The 22,559-nt window shown below is 39.9% G+C and overlaps 1 protein-coding gene across 3 annotated transcripts in view; it reads left to right on the top strand.

Moving 5' to 3' along the window:
• The window catches only part of PPP3CA (protein phosphatase 3 catalytic subunit alpha), a 324,623-nt gene that overhangs the window by 194,616 nt on the left and 107,448 nt on the right, over nucleotides 1-22,559 (top strand). The window lies entirely within an intron of this gene.

Below are 22,559 nucleotides of genomic sequence, written 5' to 3'. Positions count from 1 at the left end.
CTTGCTTTTTCCTTTTCCCAACAGATCCTTGCAGTTTTATCACAAATCTTATGATATTTGGTGTCTGCCTTAAAGCCTCAGCTCCTAGAGGTAAGAGATTACATGAGAATCTTGGCTTTCTGTAATTATTAATAAAAAGTTTAGCCCTTATGGCTCTGGCAAAACATTTGAAAAGATGGACTAAATGAGTCATAAGTTCTCAAACTATAAGGCAAATGAAAAAAACAGAAAGTTTATTGTTTCTAAAAATGTCATTACTTTAAAGTCAATCTCAGGACTTCTTTGTGTGTGGCCTGACACAAGATTTTTGAATGCTTGGGATTGGCAATGCAGGGTCCTGTCTACCTTTTAGTCAGAGATGGTTTACATATAGCAATTTTAGTGCCAGCAGCTCTGTCTGTGAGGGAGCTCACTACATCATAATCCAGGGGGCAGCATTATCTGGATCCTAACTTTTTAATCTACCTGTCTGCCATAAAAACACTTTAAACAGAACACAATAGTGTTCATTTTGGTGATCTGTTTTCACTTGTCTGAACTCCCCTTTCAGCACAGTAGCAGTGTCTAGGAAAACTTAAGGTGGAATTCATCGATATGTCTATCCAGGTCGTCTATTGATGTTTATCTGGACATCTACCAATAATTAAAAATATGATGACAAAGTTATGCCTATCTCTCTTCCTAATTGGCAAAACGCCAGAGTTTAGAAGACGGTGAGTGCAGATGATTACAGGAAAGCTTGGGCAAAGAGGTTTGGTTTTGCATATAGCTCTGCAGGTTGCAAGATTAGTGGTTTTCTCATTTCATCTGGCAGCAAATTTGATAGTATTGGTCCAATTTCTGCTAAATATTCCATCTCTCAGGATAGCGGACCTCACTGTGTTGGTCAGTGGTTTCATTGTTCCAATGGCATGAAGCTGTTGTAGGAGCTTATGTTTGTGGTGTTGGAGCAAATTGCTTAGGCATGGAACCCTGGAACTGTGCACTTCCCTGTTTCACAGAGGTGCTTTTTTCACAGAAGAGAAAATTCCTTGCCCCCAAAATTGTTCTTTCAAACTTTTTATGTCTAAGATATTGTGTGTGTTAGTTAATGAAGGCAAAGTCGAAGCATGTGTTGCACTTGGAACAGAAAGTGGTGATTCTTTTTAAATTGGTTTTTTGATCATGCAGGTATTCATTCCAGTGTTTGATCTTGCAGGCATTCATCCCAAGAAAGGTCTGTTTTTAGCACAGATGAGCATTATAGTGGACATCTCTGTTGAGCCTGAGATGCAGTGTTACTAACAGCCCTCATCCTCAAGGTTTGGTTGAGCAGGTTTGATGTGCTCATGGTAGCATGTGTTGCTGAAGACAGCTGCTGCTACATTCTTTACTTGGATGAAGGTTAAGGACTTGTGGCTTTGTGCCCAGGTATTGTATTGTTGTAGTCCAGCTGGGAGGTGATAAAGGTGTATGTAACTGAGGTCAAGTAGTCATCTGCCAGGTTGGGATGGAATTTCCTAGCCAACCAGAGATGGTAGAAATTGTTACTTGTGGGCAATGCTATATGAGAGCATAGCATCAGCAAAGGAATGCGAAAGCCCTTCTAAAATATGGACTGACATAACCAATTCTAGGTATGTATTTTCAACCAAAGGAGACTGTTGTGGCTGCAACTTCTCAAAGTCTTTCCCTCTATCAGATAACATCCTTGCTCAGGTTCAGCTTCAATCAGTGTGTAAGTGTTCATATACGTAAGTGTTTGTAGGATCAGACCCTTAATAATTACAGCTGTGTGATACCTCCAACACAAAATAAGAGCTATGCAGAATGTTTGTTATGGAAATGAAGAGAGATAAGAGAAGTAGAGAAAGATGTTACTTTTAAGATAGGCTATTATAAAACATATAGACCAAACAGTAAAGCTGTAGCTGGAAAAAAGCTACTTCTAGAGTAGTTGCAGTTAGAAAGGAACTTTTTATTTAATAAACTAAGTTGATCCTACTCTTGGTCTGAACCAAAGGTAACCATTTTCCTTTTTGAAAGGTGTCATTAAGCTGAGTGACAGACTTGGGGAATATGATGTGGTATAATGTACAAAGCTTAATTTTTTCAAACACTGTATTAATAAAAAAGTGCTTTTTTAATATCACAAATACTGAATTGCTTACAATACAATATGAAAAAATTAAAGTTTCATTTATCCTTTTTTCATATTATTGTTCCTATATGATTTGGTAGGATAGTAATACACCATTATTCAAAAAGAATATACATATCTTGGCTTAAAATAGATTTATAGGAACACAACCTATGTTCATAGTATAACTATTGTAATGTATTTTAGTAGATATACGTAAAGTTACGTGTGCTTAAGCATTTGTAGATTTAGGCCTAAATAATTAGAAGTGAATTCTGTATAATAATAATAATAATAATCAATAATAATTAATTAATAAAGTACCCCAACTGTTCAAAATATTCCAGTTACAGACACTCCATTGTATTAGTATGTAGAGTGGTGGCACTTAAATCTAGATAAGACCTTATTCACGCTGGCACTTCCATCTTCGGTTAAGGATCCAGGTACTGCCCCGTCAACTAGTATCCTCTGAGGATGCATTCATACCACTGCCTCTTCATTAATATTTGAGTTTCTAATACCATCCTTATTTTGTTGAAATTAAAATCTTCTGTCCAGAAACTGAAAACGATGGTTGTTGCTTGATCAGTGCTCTATCTTGGGCAGCTTTCTCCTGCCACAGTATACAAATAACTCACATTTAAGTCAATGCGATTTACTCATATCCTGTACGGTGTGGAATTTGGCCTCAGTAAAAGGTCCTGTTTCTTCAGATGGAATAAATAAATTGCTGTCTCTGCCTCCTCTCCCAACTCCTGGCAAAAAACATGCAAAATTTGTCACATATTGGGCCATGTGTCTAAAATTCAGGGGATGAACCTGTTTAGCACATGTTTTTAAAATGAAGTTGTGGACATTTTAAAACAAAGTGCCTTCAAACAAGACAAAGAATATTTCTTGCTCAGGATTATGTATGTGTCCAGGATGATGTTTACAGCAAGCTCTTTTTGCATTAGAGTGGAAAATGAATCCAAAAACTCTTTAGGTTGTAAAATGCTTTTCATCTTCACTTAACTCCAAAATGGCTGAACAGATTCTTATCTCATTTCCAAATGTGCTTCTGGGCTGAGATTTAGCATAAAAAATTCAAGGCTCAGTAGGATCAAAGCTAATTTTGTAAAGAAAGGTAAAAACAACTGGATATCTGGCTCTCGAATGGTTGTGCCGTCTTTCCACACCTATAGTGTGTTGTCTGAACTGGTTTTAACACCGTGAGTGTGGCTCATTCCACGTGGTCACAAAACAGTACTCTGGGAAGCTGGATAAATGCTTCATTAATTTTATTCAGTAACTAGTACAGAGCAGTCTGCTTAGTATTTTAATCTGTATTCAAAAGTGAAACTTCTAAGTGCTGTGTTTATTGACTCAGTGCATCTGCAAACAGTCTGAGAATTTTTTTTAAATGTAGACGTTACGCCTTGAAAGCTGTTCGGATACGGTTTTTATTGGCTTGGTCCATGACTGCCAGCATATAGGTATAGGATTCAGTTATTAGTCTAGTTGTCCTTAATATGGTCAATGAACAGTGGGCTGAATTGGATGTAGCAATGGCAGCTCGTTATTCATGAGTCCAGTCTCCCTTACACAAAAATGCTTTGTGACTAGCAAATCATGGCAAATAGATACAAGTGTCATTGTCTGTTATATTAACATGTAATCTAGCACAAGCTGTTCTTTATATGCTGCTTTACCTACCTGAAGGAACTCTCTGTCCGCCAAGTTTATGTGCAAAGGATTACATCTTGGAGTTGCAGTTTTTCAGAGAAATCCAGGGCAATTAGCCACATATCTTTCATTAAAATTAATGTAATATGTGTAGCAAGATACTCTGGACTGCTCTGAAAATCTCTCATAGATCTATAAAATACTACTGTACGAACCACTAGAGACAACTCGATCGGGTTCTTTTTTTGTTTTTCTCCCCTTGTGTGGTTGTTGCTTTTACACTCTATATCCTGGGTGCATATAGAGGATTTAATTAAAATCCTCATCTCTGTGAGATTAATTGCTCTATACAGTACTATCTTTGGGGCTCTTCTTTTCTGGTTGTGGATATCATGGTTTCTGGTCAACCTCATGGGTACTCTGCTCAGCTGAGCTTTGGCCAAACTATAGAAGCCTTTATAATACTGCTATAGAGGGTAAGACAGAGGATATTCACTCAGGTAGCGATTTCGTTTACATTTTAAATTGTGCCTGTTCAGTCTCCAGTCTGTTTGGCTGTAAAATATTTAAACTGTTTCTTAATATCTTTCTGCTGGAACATTTAGTCTCTGATCATTAAAGAGCATATCTCATAACCTCGCATCAGAAATCTGAAAGGCATGATATTTCAGACCACTACTGAGTGTACATAACATAGGGCCAAACTCAGAGGAGTTGTAAATGGTCATTTCTTTTTATTATCTTCTCTCTTCTGCACTGTGAATTATCTTCCCTGCTAAAAGACTGACTTGCTACCCTCCTTTTGTGTGATCTTTATGCTGTTTTATGCCCTGTCACAAAAACTGCCACATATATATATATATAAAACCATAAAAGTTTTGCCCTAGCTGCATTCATTCTTAATGTTCCTGTTCTGGGGTTCTGTTTACCACTGCAGCACCCCATTGTGGCGCTGTCTGAGGAATAGCTCCACCCAGTCTGATGCTCCCTTCCTTCTCTCTCACACTCCAGGAATTGCAGTGCTTCCTCTTCATGGCTCGGCCCTATAGCCAGGTCACTATGGGGTTTCCCGTTTCCAGAGAATCAGAGTTTCACTAGACTGGCTATCGTTCCCAACAGTTCTCCAATTCAAGGCAATGCCACTTCCCCAGTAACTAGTAGGGGAACCGTGGCCGCGCACTACCTTGGATTCCAGTCCAGGGACCCAACTAGCTGAGGTCTGTTCCATCCCCAAACCCTGCTGTTGTTTCCCTGGGCTGCTTCCTATTGCACCTCTATCAGGCTTCTTTCTCCACCTCTCCTCTGGGGAAGCCCTTCGCACAGGGCTAGGATCCTAGGACTTCTACTTTCTGCCTGTGTTTCCTCCTTTTCCCTCTCTAAGCCCAGAGAGTGACTACAGGCATCCACACTGCAGCCTTCTTCTGCCTTAGCTTCCGGGCCTTATACCAGCCCCATCTGCTCCTGTCTAGCTGCGCTCCACCCTCAGTCAGTGCTTGCCTATCAAGCTTGCCTATCAACCCTCAGGTGTGGCCTATCAGGTTACTTAACCCTTTCCGAGTTTCATGAACCCTTTTCAGGATGAACCCCATCAATGTTCCCAATGGCTTCAAAAGCCTGTTTTTTTTTTTAATGTATACCATCATTTATGTCACTTCAGAATTTGGCCCATAGTCCTGTTCAAATTGCATCAGTTTTGAATGTTCCCAGCCTTTAAATACACACAAGCAAGATTATTTCACTTGTCAGTTGGACTTGGTTTTTGACCTTGGCTTGCTACAGTAATTTTCAGCAGCAGCAATGAGGAACGGAAGGTTCTGATATTCCAAACCTGTTTTCAGCAGACATATATTTTTGAAATATGTCTTTGCTGAGAAAATAAAAATTGTTCCTTTGAAAAGCTATTTCAAGAATAAATTTAACAATTTTATGACTCTGTTCGTCCCTAGTTTCAAACTCATCTGGTACAAAGATGGGGAAAAAATGAAATTTGCCATAAAACAAGCTACCCACTTTTACTCAGGCATGTTAGCTTCTGGAGGCCTGTGCACTTGGTTAATAACCAGAAACACTGAGACTTAAACAATCAGCATTTGAACTTTATCCCCTACTAAAGACACTACATAAGCATCTTTTCTCAGCAGAGGAAATTAATGTGATTGTCTTATCCCCACACTCTGATCCGTAACTAGAGATTCAGATATGGACCTTTATATAACTTAATTACCATAGAGAGCTTTATTTCAAAATCACCTTCCTCCGAGGCTAATCATTTCTCACTGGGAATTAGATTTTTCCAGCAGGAAAGCTTTGACTTCAACAGGTGTCTTTATCTAGGATATGGTCATTCTAGAATAACTAGTCCATTATTACGTAGGTGTTTAAATATGGATTTAGGTAAGAATCTTAAGATTGACCTTTTCAAACTAAGAAGCCTAAATAAATATGAAAATTTACTCAAGTCAGTTTGGACATCTTTAAGATTATTTGACTTTGATAAATATTAACTAACTCCAACAACAAGTAGGCAAGTGAGATAGGCAAGTAGTCTTATCTCCAGTTTACAGATGGACATCTGAATGATACAAAGGACTTGTCTACACTTGACAATTGCTTCAATGTAGACACTACTTACGCTGACAGGAGGGTTCTCCCCTCAACGTAGGTAATGGACCTTCTCAAGAGTGGTAGCTGGGTTGATGTTTACAGTGGAGACTTAGGTTGGCTTAACTACATCTTACAGGGGGGTGGATTTTTTACACCCCTGAGTGACATAACTGGGTTGATCTAATTTTCTAGTCCAGACCAGTCCCAAGGTTAAGTGAGTTGCCTAAGGCCATAAGGGGAATTGGTGTAAGAGCGATGATTAAAACTCAGGAGTTCTTAGCTCCCAGTTTTGTGCTGTTAACATTGGATCAAAAACCTATATAAATAGTACATTTCACATAAGGTGCTGAGAAGACCAGTCCTATGCTGCTCTTCTAATCAAGTTGCATATAATACCCATATAAATGCTGTGAATTTCTTATGAACAGAGCCAAAAGTGTGAAGGGTAGTACTACGCAGAAACAAATATTAAAGGGAAAATTGAAGAGGAAGAATATACCCAAAGAGGACTTGGAATGAATCAGTTTATAGCTGGCTAAGGACAGTTCCATGCATACATAGTTATATGCTAAATAAATAGTCTGTTTTTCCGCATTCAGGCAAGTTACTGTGTTGATGAGCAAGGAGCAGAATGAGAAAAGATGCTTTTTGTTTTAAAATAAGTTCTGATTGTTTAAAGAAAAAAAAAGGATGGGAGGAGGAGTGAGGAATGAGGAGCCACATAACAAGTCTGCATATGCTATTACATGAGGAAACAGTGATGTCAAATATTATCCACATTAAAAAAGTTTTTTACAGCCATCTGGCTTTTGCACTTAGGTTTTTGGATGCTACATGTTAATATTTCTCTACATGCTAATATTCATCATGCACATGATTCTGGAAACTACAGAAGAAGAAGAGCTGCTTAATGGGACTAAATCGGGGGGCCCAGATAAGCTTCATCCAAGAATGTTAAAGGAATTGGCACATGAAATTGCAAGCCCATTAGAAAGAGTTTTTCATGAATCTGTAAACTCGGGGTTGTACCGTATGACTGGAGAATTGCTAACATAGTTCCTATTTTAAAGAAAGGAAAAAAAAGTGATCCGGGTAGCTACAGGCCTGTTAGTTTGACATCTGTGGTATGCAAGGTCTTGGAAAAAATTTTGAAGGAGAAAGTAGTTAAGGACATTGAGGTCAATGGTAATTGGGACACAATACAACATGGTTTTACAAAAGGTAGATCGTGCCAAACCAACTTGATCTCTTTCTTTGAGAAAGTAACAGATTTTTTAGACAAAGGAAACGCAGTGGATCTAATTTACCTAGATTTCAGTAAGGCGTTTGATACCGTGCCACATGGGGAATTATTAGTTAAATTGGATAAGTTGGGGATCAATAGGAAAATTGAAAGGTGGATAAGGAATTGGTTAACAGGGAGACTACAGCGGGTTCTACTGAAAGGTGAACTATCAGGCTAGAGGGAGGTTACCAGTGGAGTTCCTCAGGGATCAGTTTTGGGACCAATCTTATTTAATCTTTTTATTACTGACCTCGGCACAAAAAGTGGGAGTGTGCTAATAAAGTTTGCGGATGATACAAAGCTGGGAGGTATTGCCAATTTAGAGAGAGACCGGGAAATCATACAGGAAGGTTTGGATGGCCTTGTAAAGTGGAGTAATAGTAATAGGATGAAATTTAATAGTGAGAAGTGTAAGGTTATGCATTTAGGGATTAATAACAAGAATTTTAGTTACAAGCTGGGGATGCATCAATTAGAAGTAACGGAGGAGGAGAAGGACCTTGGAGTATTGGTTGATCATAGGATGACTATGAGCTGCCAATGTGATGTGGCCGTGAAAAAAGCTAATGCGGTCTTGGAATGCATCTGGCGAGGTATTTTCAGTAGAGATAAGGAGGCTTTAGTACTGTTATACAAGGCACTGGTGAGACCTCACCTGGAATACTGTGTGCAGTTCTGGTCTCCCATGTTTAAGAAGGATGAATTCAAACTGGAACAGGTACAGAGAAGGGCTACTAGGATGATCCGAGGAATGGAAAACCTGTCTTATGAAAGGAGACTCAAGGAGCTTGGCTTCTTTAGCCTAACTAAAAGAAGGTTGAGGGGAGATAGGATTGCTCTCTATAAATATATCAGAGGGATAAATACCGGAGAGGGAGAGGAATTATTTAAGCTCCATACCAATGTGGATACAAGAACAAATGGATATAAACTGGTCATTGGGAAGTTTCGACTTGAAATTAGACGAAGGTTTCTAACCATCAGAGGAGTGAAGTTTTGGAATAGCCTTCCAAGGGAAGCAGTGGAGGCAAAAGACGTATCTGGCTTTAAGATTAAACTCGATAAGTTTATGGAGGAGATGGTATGATGGCATAACATGATTTTGGTAATTAATTGATCTTTAAATATTCATGGTAAATAGGCCCAGTGGCCTGTGATGAGACGTTAGATGGGGTGGGATCTGAGTTACTACAGAAAATTCTTTCCTGGGTATCTGGCTGGTGAGTCTTGCCCATATGCTCAGGGTTTAGCTGATCGCCATATTTAAGTTGGGAAGGAATTTTCCTCCAGGGCAGATTGGAAGAGGCCCTGGAGGTTTTTCTCCTTCCTCTATAGTATGGGGCACGGGTCACTTGCTGGAGGATTCTCTGCTCCTTGAAGTCTTTAAACCATGATTTGAGGACTTCAATAGCTCAGACATAGGTGAGAGTTTTTTCACAGGAGTGGGTGGGTGAGATTCTGTGGCCTGCGTTGTGCAGGAGGTCGGACTAGATGATCATAATGGTCCCTTCTGACCTTAGTATCTATGAATCTATGAACTTCTGGCTGCCCAGGAGGTAACATGAAATAAATGTCTGAATGAAATAATGGTCTAAAATTGCAAGGAAAGTAAAGCAAGCAAAGCCGCAATCTACAAAATGGCCTTCTAAGTAATGAAGACAGCATTTTGACAAACATGAAAGAACCTGTAGAAGTCAGTAATTTACTGAAAGACACTGATATAATTATTACTAGCTGTGAGATACTCGTGACTTTTGTTTTAAAGTTACAGTGGCTGGACTTTGTACTTCCGACAGAAACCCATTAACTATAGAAGAAACCTGGTTTTCTTAAGAGTTCAGTTAAATCCTCCACAAAAAGATTATCTCATTAAATTGGGAAGGACACACTACAAATTACTTTTTAACTGCGAATAGCTGACTGAAAAAATATTATCCAACAATATATTAATGGGTGTCTCTTTGTCTCATGTTACCAGAAAAGATGTAACACTCTGAATAATTGCAATTATAAAATCATATATTTTATGTGCTGGACTATATTAAAATTTAAACCATGACTCAGAAGATAATCCCAGAATAAAATGTAGTATAACAAATTATTTTTTAGATATTTTTAAAAAGGTGTATAGTATTCAGAGCTGTGCAAAATTCATCTGCATTTGTTTGCAAACCTTTTGGCTTTGTTTTCAGTTTACCTCAGTTCATTTCCTCTTCCCACCTCCAAAAAATAAATAAATTAAATAAAATAAAGTCCCTGAATTTCAGTTGAATTTTGGACTTGAACCCAACAAAACTTAAATCAAACATATTTTATACCAAACTTTTAGAAACTGACAAGTTTTGTTTGGTTTTCTGCTAATAATATAACCTTTATTCCTTTCTCTTCAGGCCCTTCCTCCTTCATCTAGGAGCAGCTGTTCTCATGAATGGAAATGGGTCTGGGAGTCAGGAGATCTGAATGCTATTCCTTGTTCTGCCACTGACTCACTATGTGATCTTGGACAAGTCATTTAATTTTCCTGTGCCTTGGTTTTACGCATCTGTAAAGGATAATAATTCTCCACCATTACAAAGTATTTTGAGATCTAGGGATATGAATGAGAAATCTCCCCCTCCTCCCCTTATGCTGAAGTAGTACTTTACTCCAAAAGTACTTTATCCCACTGAAATCATAAGGTTTGCTGATGGAGTAAGGTACTGCTCAGTATTAGTGCCAGATCCAGTCATCCTTACTATGTAATTATTTATTTACCTTGTCCGTCTTCTGGAAGAAGGGGTGGTGGCCAGTGAATTCTCTTCTCTGACACTGGGTAGCAGGGAAGGGGAACTTTTAGAAGAGCAAGTTATTTCTACTCACATCCTGTTCTCCTCTTCCCCAAATACTCAAGAAGGATCTTCTCCCCCAGAGATTTTGCAACAGCAGCACTCAAAAGTCCCCTTTCTACTGCTGCTTAACCTTAATCTCAGGCTGAAAACAGCCCCCTTGTCTCCACACTGTTATCATTATATCAACTCTCATTGTCCTAAAAGATTCAATTTGGGAAGTTGGAGGTGGGTCTTTCCCTCCACCTATAACTTTCACAACAATTGGAGGCTGTCCTGTCCTATGAAGAGACTTCTTCCCAAAACGCTGTTTTTTCTGTTGCTTTTCACGGAATGAAGCAGTGTGCTTGCTCTGCCAGTCTTTACTCAAATGCTTTTGATTTAGAGACACAGTAAAATTCCGCTGACATAAGCAATAAAGTAATTGTATAGGGCCATTTTGAAATCTCTTTTGAAAAACTAACACGAAGGCTATCGCTTTGGCCTTAACATCTGAAGTGTTTGCAGATGCAAGACTTGGGCCTGTTCTGCCTCCCACTTAACCATGAGATGATTTGGTGTCTGCAGAACCATCACTATTTTTCTTTTCACTGCATCCTTTCTACTTCCTACTATTCCTTCACCCCATTTTTTCCCCTTTAATGTAGCTAGATCTAGGTGGTTTTACCACAAAATAGAGTCATAAAGAAGACCGGTGGCCATTACAAGCACTCAGGCTGATCAAGAGAGTAAAATTTTAACCCATCCCAGAGCAGAATGACCACATATCATGCTTAGAACTAAAAACATGTTTGTATGAAACAAATGATAGAAAACAGTGTTCTGCAATGTACATTTGACACCTCAGGAAAAAGGGAAGACGATAGGCTGACATCACTACAGGCACGTCTGTTAGTTTTGAGTGCCTTGCTTAAAAAATATGTCTGTCTTGGGCATTTTCTGGTTTCCTGCTGTTTACGAGGGATGTGGGCATGTTGTTTGCTGTGTTTTGAACTTTAATGTTCTTAACAAATAATATGTGCTCAAACTACTGATGGCAGCAGGTGCCTGCAACCTTAACTTGACTTTATCAAAGGGTGGGTGAGTGTGTATGTGTGTGTTGCACTTGTTATCAATTATTACTGTTCACATGAAGTTCCGGTGCCTTTGACTGTTGTAACATAATAATTCTTGAAAGTGAAAGTCAATGAGCATTGAAATATAAATAATCCATTGGTAGCTTTCCTTTCCATCACTTACACCTGTTTGCCCTAATTGGCTCCTCTTTATCATCGGTGAAGAAATTTAATTGCAATTCTTCATTGATGTTGCCTCATCTTGATAATGTAAACTCACCAGCTTTGCGTTCGGTGACAAGAAAGAGGGCAAAGGAAAGCTTATTATAATGATCATATTAGCTAACCAGTACGAATATCGCCAAGTAGAGTATGTCTGTCAGAAACACAGAGCTATGTTGTGCAATACACTTAACACATCAAATAAAGCTCCATCATCTTAAGCATAAGAAATTAATATTTTTCTAAGACCGTGTGTTACTTCGTGAGCAGTCTGAATGATCTGAGACTTGAAATACTCTTCTTGATTGAACTAAAGAGTTTTGAAAGTGTTTTAAATTTCTCCCATACACAGACAGAATATGTATTTACACATATGTGCCTGTATATAAATGATAAACATATTTAAATTTAACCACAGGTTTATGAAGCCTTTAAAAGATAATGTACACACTGGGGGTGAAAAGCACAGGTGTGGTTTTGGTGACCGGCTGCCTATGGATGTCATTTGTGTTTCGTACAAAAAAAAAAATGTGGCCCCACATTTGCTTGTGATCCTTCAAGGAAACTGCTTGGAAACCTTCTGCTTCTTAATAATTTTGGCTTGGTGTGGCAGCAGATGATGATAGTCCTTGAAAGTTCTTGCACTCAGCACTGGTCCTTAATAAAATTCGAATACTATATTGTTCCTGCAATATGAAATTCGTGTGGAATGGTAACTGGCAATGGGGGCCAAAGAACAGAACATCTGAAATTAGAAATCTGGCCATAGGTGTGAGTTTTGTTTGTTAAGAGAATTGGTGCAGTGCTTAAAGGACGATTCAGATTTTTTTCCCCTTTATTAACAATAGATCTGCTTTCTGAAGTAAAATGAAATGAGTGGGTATATTTTCCACAGATTTTAAAAGCTATTGCACATTTCTGTGCTGAAGCCTGCTTTCTATTAACCTTGTTTGTAATACAGTTTAAGGCATTCACTTATTTCCCTAATTCAGTCAACCTTAACTTTCAATGAAAGAAAGAATTTTTCAGACGGTGGATAACATTCTCTCTGCATCATTATGTCTCTTTATAAAAGAAGCTCATGTTCACTATTATTACTTTAAAAACTATTTAGCTGAGGACCCATGCTTTACTTTAATATACAGTACTGAGATAATTTTGTGGTAAAACCAAAACTAAGTTTATTGATAAAGAACAGAGATTTAAGTGATAGTAAACTAGGATAGTAGAAGCAGAAAATGGTTACAAAGAAAACAAAAATAAAACACGCTTTCTCGTATCTAAAATTTAACAGATTACAATCCTGGCCTCAGAGAATTTTTCAGTTAGTTCTCAGCATCCTCAATCCACATGGCTGGGGGAGGATCCACTTTTTACAGACTCAAAGAGCACTGGTCCTTTTGTCACTTAGGTGATGGGTCCTCACAAGGATGTGGACAAATTGGGGAGAGTCCAGCAGAGGGCAATAAAAATGATCAGGGGCTGGGGCACATGACTTACAAGGAGAGGCTGAGGAAACTGGGCTTGTTTAGTCTGTAGAAGAGAAGAGTAAGCCTTTGATAGCAGCCTTCAACTACCTGAAGGGGGGTTCCAAAGAGGATGGAGCTCGGCTGTTCTCAGTGGTGGCAGATGACAGAACAAGGAGCAATGGTCTCAAATTGCAGTTGGGGAGGTCAAGGTTGAATATTAGGAAACACTATTTCACTAGGAGGGTGGTGAAGCACTGGAATGGGTTACCTAGGGAGGTGGTGGAATCTCCATCCTTAGAGGTTTGGAAGTCCTGGCTGGGATGATTGAGTTGGTGTCGGTCCTGCTTTGGGGTGGGGGTTGGACTAGATGACCCCCTGAGGTCTCTTCCAACCCCAATCTTCTATGATTCTATGATCTTTTCTTCCCTTTTATAGTTCCAAAAACCTTTGAAATAGATACTTTTGCAAAGTAACTCCAGACTTCTCTCCTGATATTTGTTCCTTGGGTGCAGGTTTCAGATCCCTTTTCCCATCCTCTTGTTAATTAGCTCTTTTCTCTTGGTTTGTTCACTTTGTTTACCTTAAATGGAAATATATTTTTATTGTTTTTGACTTACAAAGCTTAAACCAGTCAGACTGGCAAATCCACATACCTTTTGTCTAGGAGAAAGCTGTTTATCCACTCTACTTAAATTGCTTGGACTTAACATATTTTACGCAGATATTTCCAACACATATACATAACTCTTGACACACTAACTGTCCATGCACCACGCAATATTATTAATGTCCAGAGAATCACCAGTTTTCATTTAATTCCTTACATGATACTTTTTTGGATAAATATTATGACATCAGTGTGTTAGATGTAGTGAAAAGAAAAGGAGTACTTGTGGCACCTTGGAGACTAACAAATTTATTTGAGCACAAGCTTTCGTGAGCTTAAAGTGAAGCTCCCTTCATCGGAAGCATACCATGGAAAATACAGTGGGGAGATTTTACATACACAGAGAACATGAAACAATGTGTGTTACCATAGAGACTATAACAAGAGTGATCAGGAAAGGTGAGCTATTACCAGAAGGAGAGCAGGGGTGGGGGGAACCTTTTGTAGTGATAATCAAGATGAGCCATTTCCAGCAGCTGACAAGAACAGTAGGGGGGGAAATAAACATGGGGAAATAGTTTTACTTTGTGTAATGACACATCCACTCCCAGTCTTTGTTCAAGCCTAAGTTAATTGTATCCAGTTTGCAAATTAATTCCAATTCAGCAGTCTCTCATTGGAGTCTGTTTCTGAAGTTTTTTTTGTTGAAGAATTGCCACTTTTAGGTCTGTAATCGAGTGACCAGAGAGATTGAAGTATTCTCCAACTGGTTTTTGAATGTTATAATTCTTGGCGTCTGATTTGTGTCCATTTATTCTTTTACGTAGAGACTGTCCGGTTTGGCCAATGTACATGGCAGAGGGGCATTGCTGGCACGTGATGGCATATATCACATTGGTAGATGCGCAGGTGAATGAGCCCCTGATAGTGTGGCTGATGTGATTAGGCCCTATGATGGTGTCCCCTGAATAGATATGTGGACACAGTTGGCAACGGGCTTTGTTGCAAGGATAGGTTCCTGGGTTAGTGTTTTTGTTGTGTGGTGTGTGGTTGCTGGTGAGTATTTGCTTCAGGTTGGGGGGGCTGTCTGTAAGCAAGGACTGGCCTGTCTCCCAAGATCTGTGAGAGTGACGGGTCGTCCTTCAGGATAGGTTGTAGATCCTTGATGATGCATGGGAAAGGTTTTAGTTTGGGGCTGAAGGTGATGGCTAGTGGCGTTCTGTTATTTTCTTTGTTGGGCCTGTCCTGTAGTAGGTAACTTCTGGGTACTCTTCTGGCTCTGTCAATCTGTTTCTTCACTTCAGCAGGTGGGTATTGTAGTTGTAGGAACGCTTGATAGAGATCTTGTAGGTGTTTGTCTCTGTCTGAGGGGTTGGAACAAATGCGGTTGTATCATAGAGCTTGGCTGTAGACAATGGATCGTGTGGTGTGGTCTGGATGACAGCTGGAGGCATGTAGGTAAGTATAGCGGTCAGCAGGTTTCCAGTATAGGGTGGTGTTTATGTGACCATCGCTTATGAGCACCGTAGTGTCCAGGAAGTGGATCTCTTGTGTGGACTGGTCACCCGTCACTCTCACAGATCTTGGTAGACAGGCCAGTCCTTGCTTACAGACAGCCCCCCAACCTGAAGCAAATACTCCCCGGCAACCACACACCACACAACAGACACACTAACCCAGGAACTTACCCTTGCAACAAACCCCGTTGCTAACTGTGTCCACATATCTATTCAGGGGACACCATCATAGGACCTAATCACGTCAGCCACACTATATCAGGGGCTCATTCACCTGCACATCTACCAATGTGATATATGCCATCAGGTGCCAGCAATGCCCCTCTGCCATGTACATTGGCCAAACTGGACAGTCTCTACATAAAAGAATAAATGGACACAAATCAGACGTCAAGAATTAGAACATTCAAAAACCAGTTGAAGAACACTTCAATCTCTCTGGTCACTCGATTACAGACCTAAAAGTGGCAATTCTTCAACAAAAAAACGTCAAAAACAGACTCCGAGAGACTGCTGAATTCAAATTAATTTGCAAACTGGACACCATTAAATTAGGAATAAAGACTCGGAGTGGATGTGTCATTACACGAAGTAAAACTATTTCCCCATGTTTATTCCCCTCCCCCCTGCTGTTCCTCAGATGTTCTTGTCAACTGCTGGAAATGGCCAACCTTGATTATCACTACAAAAGGTTCCTCTCACGCTCCCCCGCCGCCCCCGGCTCTTCTTCTGGTAATAGCTCACCTTTCCTGATCACTCTTGTTACAGTCTCTATGGTAACACCCATAGTTTCATGTTCTCTGTGTATATAAAATCTCCCCACTGTATTTTCCACTGTATGCATCCGATGAAGTGAGCTGTAGCTCACGAAATCTTATGCTCAAATAAATTTGTTCGTCTCTAAGGTGCCACAAGTCCTCCTTTTCTTTTTGCGAATACAGACTAAAACGGCTGCTACTCTGAAACCTGTCATTATGTTAGATGTAGTGAGTTTGTATCTGGTAACAGCTGTGTTTACAGAATAGTGAGCCCTTTTCCATTTTACATTCCGGGTCACAGGCACATATTTGAAGTATTTGACTATTAATTGAATATTTTTCAGCACTTACTACATTTGAGGGAAAGGGAATCCTGGCAGGTTTTGCCAGAATGTTTTACAGATTTGTAGATCCTCCTTAGATCCCCTGACTGGTTTCAACAGATAGGATCTCCTAACGAGTTAGTAACTACTAATATAGAAGCACTTGGAATCTTAAGATAGTGTTTCTTCTGTTGCCAACACAATACTTTGACAATATGACGACTGTCCTTTTTGTTCCTGAATTCAATTCCGCTTTTTGCAACATACTAATTGATTGGCAATTAAGGTGAGTTTGTATGAAAAACATTTTACAGAAACATCATTGATGTCCCACAGGATGTTGAAATGAGTTTTAATCTAGTAGAATTTTTACTGTTTTAAATTGTCATTGCCACAGTGTCAAAAATCTGATACATACGTACGTACACAAAAAGAAAGATAAAAACATATAGTTGATTGCTTCTAATGAAGGGTTTCTGTTTGGAGATTTTATTTTTTGCAATGAGGTTAACTTTTTTTTATAGACAAAAGTAGTAAGCTGCACTTGGAAAGTTCTCTTTCTTCATTCTTTGATTGAAAACCACAAATATAATAAAAAACTGGAAGTCAATGGAAGCTTTGATGAAGACAGCAGGGGATGGGGCCAGAACTATCAGGGAAAGTTGCTGAGGTGCATGTCTAACAAAACATTGCACTTTCAGCTCACTTCCAGGTTCTCTGTTTGAATTTCATGAACATGCATGTACAATAATAGAGAGTGATCACTGTTTGCTCACTAGAGCCAATAAGCTAATCGCAGCATTTCTTGCTATTAGGCATATTGTGCAGTGGCGTAACTGGCTGTTTAAGGATAGAAAACTAGCTGTAAGGTAACGGACAATAAACTAAACTAACCCTCAGATAGAGAATCCTAATACAAGAACCTTGTCCAGATGTTTAGTCCCCATACACAACTGTAAAGGTAAGTTGATTATTCAGCCTAGAACAATGAGGCCTTGACCCTGTTTGGAGAGCTGGGTGATGCTGTGATATAAGTAAAGAGTTTTAAATAATAACAATAAGAAATATGGTGCTATGTCTTCTCTGTGTGCCTGAAGAATGGCATTCCAGCGCTGGTGAGGAAAAACACCCCTCCCTTACTATACAGACCCCCAACTATGTGGAGTGTGTAGGTCTCAAACAGAAACAAAGTTGTACCATTTTGATGTGCGCTCACAGCACAAGCACCTAACTTCGACGTGGGAGAGCTTCACTAAGAACTACATTGTGTTTCTTAAAGGAAAGAGAGTGAGAGAAAATAAGTTATATTCCAGCTATAATCACATTTTGAATAGTGACTGAATAGTGGCTGACACCTGATAGTGGCTCTTTAATGGTAAAAGGGGATTTTTCAAATACGCAAAGGAAAGTTAGGCACCCACTTCTGACTGAAATTGGAGGACCTCAAATGCTATAGTAATGCCTGCAGATGAGAAATTATTACAAGATAGTAACTACCATTCTTTTAAACCTTTTATTTGAATAAAGCACCTCTTAAAGGGAGTTAATTTGTACCTGAGAAAAGAGCTTTGTAAGGCAGGCACTGTGGAGGGGATGCGGAATAATGTTCGCTGCATCATGCCTATTGATCTAATAGTATCAGAGTGTTATCTTGCTAACCCTGTCATGTCCCATAAGAAGGCAATTGTAATACATGGTAGTAGTTGATTAGTGGTTTTGCTGGCTTTCTGAATGGAAAATATTTTTGTGGTGTTTTATTCATTTTTTCTCTATCCTTGCCATATCCACCAATTATAAATGGGTTGGTCTCCTTTGCCAAAATACGATGCCTGACATAGCCCAAAACTAATGGCCACTGATTTCCCTCAGAAATTCTATATGAATAGAATACGTGGCAGCTTTTTCCTTCTACAGCTATACATTTTAGAAATGTAGCTGAGGAACGTCTGAGAAGGAAACAGAGTGAGTTTGTTCCTTATTTTATTAGGCTTTGATATTCCTCCCTCAATTTGGGTGGGGTATTTTCTTTTAAAAGCTATCCAGGGATATGGATATGGACAGGGATATGGAATCTTCAATCTATTTTACGAGCATCTGCTCAGGTTCATAGATTTTTGCTGTAGACATAAGAATCTGAGACTTGGTCTACACCAGTGGTTTTCAAACTTTTTTTCTGGCGAACCAGTTGAAGAAAATTGTTGATGTCCATAACCCAACGTAGCTGGGGATGAGTGGTTTCGGGTGTGGGAGGGTCTCAGGACTGGGGCAGAGGGTTAGGGTGCGGGGCTGCGGGGTGGGGCTGGGAATAAGGGGTTCAGGGTGTGGGAGGGGGCTCTGGGCTGGGGGTGCAGTCTCTGGGGTGGGACTGGGGATGAGGGGCTTGGGGTGCTGGAGGGGGCTCTGGGTTTGGGGGGGCTGGGGTGCGGGGTTGGGGCACGGGGTTACCTCAGGCAGCTCCCAGTTAGTGGCACAGCAGGGGTGCTTAGGCAGGCTTCCTGCGTGTCCTGGCACTGCGGACCGTGCTGCGCTCCGGAAGTGGCCAGCAGCAAGTCCAGCTCCACTTGGCTCTCGCCTGCAGGCATCGCCCCTCCCCCGATCGTGCAGTGCCATTGCTTGGGGCGGGGGCAGCGCACAGTGCCCCGTGGCCCTCCCGCCTAGGAGCCGGATCTGCTGCTGGCCGCTTCCAGGTCGCAGCACGGTGTCAGAACAGGTAGGGACTAGCCTGCCTTAGCCGAGCAGCACCACCAATGGAACTTTTAATGGCCTGGTCAGTGGTGCTGACCACAGCCGCCGCAACCCAATGCCTTCCATTCCGCAACCCAGTACTGGGTCGCAACCCGCAGTTTGAAAACCACTGGTCTACACTATCCACTTATGTTGGTATCACTACCTCGAAAAATCCACACCCCTGAGCAATGTAATTACACCAGCCTAACCCCCAGGGTAGAGAGCGATATATCGACGCGAGGGACTTTCCCACTGACATAGCTACTGCTCCTTGCTTTGCCGACAGAAGATGCTCTCCCATCAGTGAAGGTAGAGTCTTCACTAAGCACTACAGCGGCACAGCTGCACCATTGCAGCACTGTAAGTATAGACAAGCCCTGAGAGGCAGTTAGCAGGGCCTAAGGCAATTCACTTTTATAGCAGAGGAGGGGGTTGGAGGTTCCTCCATTCCCAAAGAATTGCTAGTGCTGTCATTTGGGCTTAGTCTCCCAGCCTCAATCCATTCTATGAGCCTCCCATCTAGTTCTCTTCATGTGCTCCTCTCATAATGGAGTGGGAAAGAATGAGCTGTACGAGTAGCCCCTACTGGTTCCAGACCTCTTCAGATTCTGGATCCCTCTTGACAGTGGAAGCAGGTGGCAGATGCCAATAGGTGCTACTAATTGTCCTTATCATCCCCCCATCAGATCTGACCCTCTATTCCATATTCCTACAACCAGGAAAGGAGACCGCCTATGAGAAAAAGGGGGAGCAAGGGAGAGGTAAAAATAGCAAGTAAACATTTCTTTCCCCCAAATGAAAATCAGAAATAATTATGTTTATTGTCCAAGAGTCTCCAAAACTTGAAAAGTATAACTGAGGGGTGAAGGGTAGGTGAACAGCACCCCAAAAATAACCTATCAAATCAGTTATGTTTTTTCACAGTTCCTCTGAAATTCCTATTCCATTCTCCAGTTCCAAACCTTAACATCCAACCAAAAACTAGGACACAAATAGGATGGTGACAGGATATTTTAAAAGTATATATTAAAACCATGAAAATGAAAAGTTCTTCAGCCCTCGTTATGATAGTCCATATAAAATACAGATCTGATTAACTGTATGTAAAATGTTGACCTTATTACTGAAATTTTGGGACATGGGCTTAATATTTGATCATAACTCATCTGTTGTCATCTGTTCTTAAGCCACATCTTTCCAGTTTCTGCAGACAGGATTCCCTGCTAGTTTTATGCTTATAATTCAGAGCTTGTTCCTGTTATTTAGGAGTAAACTGTTACTTTAATTTTTTTTCCTTTTGGTTTTCATGCGTCTTTTCTGAAAGCAGTTTCTGGATAGACACTTTCTGAAGCCAATCATGAATAAGATGAGAATTGGATCCTGTGTTTGTAAATTAACAGGAATTTTCATCACCTACTTAATAATAATAATAATAATAATAGACTTGAATGGACAGGGTTCTGCAAATTTTATTTTTTCTCCATCCTGTTTATAGTTGTACTCTCTTCTTCATTTCCACCTATAACAAATTGATGGAAATAGAAAGATTTCTTTCTAAGCAAGTCTTACTTATGAATTTCTCTGAAATGACCCCTTCACCATTGCAAACACATATATATAGACACACCCCTGTTAACATGAAGGAGCTTTTGCCTTTTCCTGTAGTCATGATAAACCTAAGTTAAGTACATTCAGAATCTCTCAACCATGTTACATTTCAGATTTACATGCATTTTTAATTGTTAGAATTGTACTGCTTTATAATACTAAAAAGTTTCTCAGTCTGAATTGAAGAGGGCAGATGTTCTGGCTCACTGTTCTTCTCTGCTCACTATATGTACGCAGAGGAACAGAGCCCATTTGAAGCAGTTTGCAAGCTAAACCAATGACATAAATAAAGTTGATCCAGAATTTTCCTTCATTGCAGATAATGACAGCTTCATATCTAAAAAAAATGACTTCACAAAGACAGCTTTTCCATCATGTTGTGTGAGGATTTAAATTTAAACTTTATTTTTGCATTGTTATAGAATGATAGTTATTATCCTTTGCAGGAAATCACTTTCAGATGAAGGTGTCTTAAGTAACACTTGAAGATTCCCATCTCAAAATTCATGAAAATAAAATGTCACCTGGAAAGAAAAGATTACACAATGTAATACAAAACTGAGCACTAGTCTTTCTGTAGTTACGCTATTTGATGGAAGAAACTTATTTTTTTATAAGGCTGTAGTTATGCAGTCTTTACTTCATGGTGTACAGCAATGCACAGCAAAGGATAAAAGAGAGCATAGAAGCTGATCCTGCAGTTCTAACTCATAAATGGTACCTCTAACTTCACATTGGTACTCATGAGAGTAAGGTATGCATGATCACCACCTTTGCTATATTTTGTTATTTGCTCTACTTAGGGTTGCCAACTTTGTAATTGCACTAACCCAAACACCCTTGCCCTGTCTCTACCCCACCGCTTCCCCATGGACCTGCCCTGCCCCGCCCCTTCTGAGGCCCTGCCCCCACTCACTCCATCTCTCCTCTGTCTGTTGCTCGCTCTCCCTCACCCTCATTCACTTTCACTGGGCTGGGGAAGAGTGTTCGAGCGCAGGAGGGGGTGAGAGCTTTGGCTGGAGCTGTCCTAAACCAGCTTACATACTGTACTTTGAAAAAGAGAGTCTGGTTTCTTGTAACTAAAAGTAAAGAATATGTGACACTATACTGTGACGAGACAATGAGATATTATTGATGTTTGTATTGTTGTGCGGTTGTTAATTTGGTGGAACTTCATTACAGTTGTTGTAGTACTGAGTCTGTGTGGAGAAGTGATTACAGCTTCTTCACAGCATGAAATAATTTTGAGGCATGATTTTAATAGGAAAGTAAGACCTTTATGCAGAAATTGATGCAAAAGCTTATGTGAATTTATTGCTTGTTAAGCACAAAAGTGTGCCCAATTATTTGGAAGCATGCACTGAGAGAAGTAGTACATTTTTTTCTGTCATGTTTCTTCCTATTTTGACTCTGTAAGAAGTGAGAGACTTTTGTGTGAATAAACCAATCAGTTATGTTGCACTACCTTGTTTGTTGACCTTCCATGCATGCCGCAAGGTCTGCTGATATTTACATGGATTTGGGGACAGGGCAGGTAGGCATAGTGATGATTGGAGGAGGGAACGAGACTGTTTGAAGGGACTAATTTGTTTAGTGTGTTTTCTTATTCTGGATATTTTTGATGGGTCCTTTAATTATCAATATTTTATGCTTTGCACAAAGTGGCCATAGCAAGGGATGGGCATTTAAAAAATAAAATATGCATTAATATATTTTAATAATCTCAAGTCATTTGTAAAACTCCAGTCTAAAAGCATTATTTAATCATGTGG

Source organism: Caretta caretta, chromosome 4 (genome assembly GCF_965140235.1).
Source record: "Caretta caretta isolate rCarCar2 chromosome 4, rCarCar1.hap1, whole genome shotgun sequence".
In the NCBI taxonomy this organism is placed as follows: domain Eukaryota; kingdom Metazoa; phylum Chordata; order Testudines; family Cheloniidae; genus Caretta; species Caretta caretta.
Note: the sequence above shows the minus strand (reverse complement) of the source record. Positions and strands in the feature narration are given on the sequence as shown.